This window comes from Ailuropoda melanoleuca, chromosome 6, assembly GCF_002007445.2.
Source record: "Ailuropoda melanoleuca isolate Jingjing chromosome 6, ASM200744v2, whole genome shotgun sequence".
Classification (NCBI taxonomy): domain Eukaryota; kingdom Metazoa; phylum Chordata; class Mammalia; order Carnivora; family Ursidae; genus Ailuropoda; species Ailuropoda melanoleuca.
This window is the reverse complement of record NC_048223.1, coordinates 120786216-120790035: the sequence shown is the minus strand read 5'-3', so window position 1 is coordinate 120790035 and position 3820 is coordinate 120786216.

Genomic DNA, 3820 nt, shown 5'->3' with positions numbered 1-3820 from the left:
GCAACTAATGAATCATGGAACTTTACATCAGAAACCAGGGATGTACTGTATGGTGACTAACATAATATAATAAAAAATATTATTATAATAAAAAATGTAAATCAGAAAAACAAATAACAGAGGGAAACAGGTGGGGTGGGAACCCTGGGTAAGGGAGTGTACGGTAACTCTGTATTTTCTGCTCATTTTTTCTACAAACCTAAATAAACTGCTCTAAAAACTTAAAAAAATAAAAAATAAAAGGTGGCTTTTTATATCTTAAGAATATATTCAATGAAATGCTCTTAAATAATTGGTGCATTTGTTTCTGCATATTTCCTGCTGCGGCTATGTCTTTATTTCATTACAATAGAAATTGACATTTCAGAGCTGTAGAAAAGCAAATTAGGCTTGTACCTAATTTGGTACAAATGGGGACCCATTACTTTTCTTATTTCTTTGTGAAAATTTAGCCATACTGGTTTATATGAATGGGCGTGAGGAGTTGAGACTGAGATTGACTTCCCAGTTCCCAACTAACTGAAATCACTAAAAGCATGGATTGGAAACGATTTGGTCCAAAAAAACAGTCAAGTGACTTTGTGTTGACAAAGGCAGTGAGAGATGAAAAATGCCTTTCCTTGTCATAAAATGACAGAGGTGGTCATTTACTGAGACTTACTGACCCTGAAAGGGCTATTGGGAGAAGTCAATGAGAAATGTAGATCAAATGTGTATCAGACTGACCGGCGCGTTGTCAGCACACAACACGTTAGCTATCGAAGCAATAAGAATTACGGTGATGACTGTGATTGTACAATTTCCAACACTCACTGTCTTAAGTGCTTCACCCACATTGTCCACTTTGGTCCTCCTGGCAACCCACAACAGTAGGGTTCCCTCCTCTTACAGAGAAGTAAACTGAAGCACTTAGAGGTAAAATAAGTTGGCCAAGGTACTACTATTATTTTCATTTTCCAGATGGAGAAATCAGTTGGAGAACAGGGGTCATTGCTATTACTACTCTGCCCTGAACCATGTAATACGCATTATCTCCTGGAGCCCCCACCCCCACACCCGAGGAGCAGATGACGCCGGTGTCTTCCCCATGGCCATAGGTAGGATTGATTTCCTGAGCAGCTCACGTCATCCAGGACAATCAGTCCTGAGCCCTGACCAAACTATGACTTCCTCAAATGTATTAAAAGCTTTCCATGTATCGTCCTAGTTAATCCTCAAAATAACCCATGGGAAAACAGGGGCTCAGGAAGGTGACCCAAGAGCAACCGACTGGTAAGAGATAAGGGGCAGGACTTTGTACTCAGGCAGTTGCTTTTAACCATTTCACAGTTCTGCTTTTCAGTATATATAGATTTAACATTTGAACTCTATGGCCCAAATCATAAGGTCTGCACTCTGGCACGAGCAAGCATACCCATGCACACACAGGAGAATAATAAGGTCAAGAAATGGCAGAAGAAGTTACTGCTTAAAGCATCGACAGAGGTAGAGGTTTCCACTCTTTCCCCAATACCTGATGAAAACTCTAGAAAAGAAGAGGGATAGTAACTGATTATATCCAGAGAGCCTCAGGTAGACGCTCCTGTTTCCGCCGGCTTCTGCTGCCCTGCTGAGTGGCTGCAACCCCTGAGGGGACACCCTGGGGGGAAGAGATCTTAGAAAAGAGGTGTGGCTGGGTACAGACTGGCATGGAGACTCAGGGCCTGTCTTCTGGTCAGTGTGAAACCTTGCGATGAAGAGGCTGAGGGCCCAAGTGGACCCGATCAGAATAGGGCCTTCCTTGTCCTACACCTAAAACCCAGCAAGATTCTCTACAGCAGTCCTCCTAGGCCCTTGGGGGTAGGGGTGGGCCCCACAACCACCCAGTCCCAGAGTTCAGAGTTACCATTTGATGCCGTTGCCATCTCAAAACTGGATCTTGAGGAGGATGCCTCTGACCTTGCTGAGAAAGACAAAGAAAAAGGGCCAAATGAGAGCTCTTCTGAAAACAAGCATTGGATCTGACCTCCTTGCTAATTCAAGCAGGGAAGGCAGCTGCGTCACACTTCACTTTGGAGGGTTAGCTGGGCCTCGTTCATTAAATAATTCACTCAGCAAGTCTGGACTAATTTCTGACTGCGCAGAGGCACTGCACTGAAAGTCAGGGCGGAGGGAAGGATCCATCAGACAGGGCAAGGCTCAGTCCTCTGGAGCTCAGAGGCGACTCAGCAGCCAGACTTGGTAGCCAGTAATCCGGTCTTTCCCTGGGAAGAACACAGAGTGCAGGGGAGTGGGAATCTCAAAGGGAGGGATTCATGGGCTTGGAAGAAAAGCAGGAGGATTCCAGACAGGGGCAGATATTTCCTCTAGGCTTGAAAGAAGGCATAAACACATGTCAAGAAAAAATGGAGCAAAAGGACCACCAAATAAAATACAGGATGCCCAGTTAAATTGGGATTTCAAATAAACAAGGATATTTCTTTTTTTTTTTTTTTAAGATTTTTATTTATTTATTTATTTGACAGAGACAGAGACAGCCAGTGAGAGAGGGAGCACAAGCAGGGGGAGTGGGAGAGGAAGAAGCAGGCTCACAGCAGAGGAGCCTGATGTGGGGCTCGATCCCACAATGCCGGGATCACGCCCTGAGCTGAAGGCAGACGCCCAACCGCTGTGCCACCCAGGCGCCCCTAAACAAGGNCAGAGGAGCCTGATGTGGGGCTCGATCCCACAATGCCGGGATCATGCCCTGAGCTGAAGGCAGACGCCCAACCGCTGTGCCACCCAGGCGCCCCTAAACAAGGACAAGGATATTTCTTAATACAAGTATATCCCAAGTATTATATGGGACACATTATACTAAAAAAAAATTGTGTTTTTATTTGAATTTCAGATAAACAATGAATACTTCTTTACTATAAGTACATCCCAAATGTATTTGCATGGAACACACACACACGCACACACAAAACAAAACATTTTTTTACAAATCAAATTGAACTGGGTACCCTGTATTTTTATTTGCAGTACCTGAATACTCCAGCAGAAAGGCATTCTGTAGGTGGCAGTAAACTGGAGGTTCTCTTCGCTGACCTTTGTTTAACACCCTTGCCAGGTCAACCGATGCCCTCCATCCTCCCTGTAAACTTGCTGATCACTAGGGCTGGTACGCTGTTTTCTAGCATACCTGGCAACTTCCATTCCAACCAACTTAGTTGTACGATCAACGAGAGGCAGGTATGAGCCCTGAACTTCTTATGACAGTTGTCCTTGGCCTTAAATTCAGTTAAATACAAAGTAAATCAAAGAAATGTGGGTAAAAAAAGAAAGACGGCTTTCTATAAAAATAAGGCTGAATGCCTTGGAAATAAAATCAAGTTGCTAAAAAAGAAACCAGGCAGGTGGGAGAGCAAAGAGTACCAGAAAGATGTACAACAACAGAATTTCGGTGCTCACACCACTCTGCAAGTGCCTTTCATTTCACACCCCCCTTTGGAGAAACGAAAACTAGAAATTACCGATATGCCTCTCCCCAACTTCCCCCCCCAGCTCACACTCTCTCTCTCTCAAATAAATAAACAAGATCTTTAAAGTAAAAAAAAAAAAAAAAAAAGAATATAAAATTTTAAAATAAAAAAAAAAAAAAAAGAATATAGCCAAAGGAAATAATCATAATTTCTACAATGTAGACAAAGATGTGTGGGCATTCACAGTACCACCCATTACAAGAGGACCCTGAAAGGGGTGCGGGAAAAAGGAAGAGGTTGGTAAAAGGGTACAAACTTTCTGCTTTGAGTAAGGTGTGAAAATCTAATGTAAAACATAGTGGCGATAGTTGATCAAC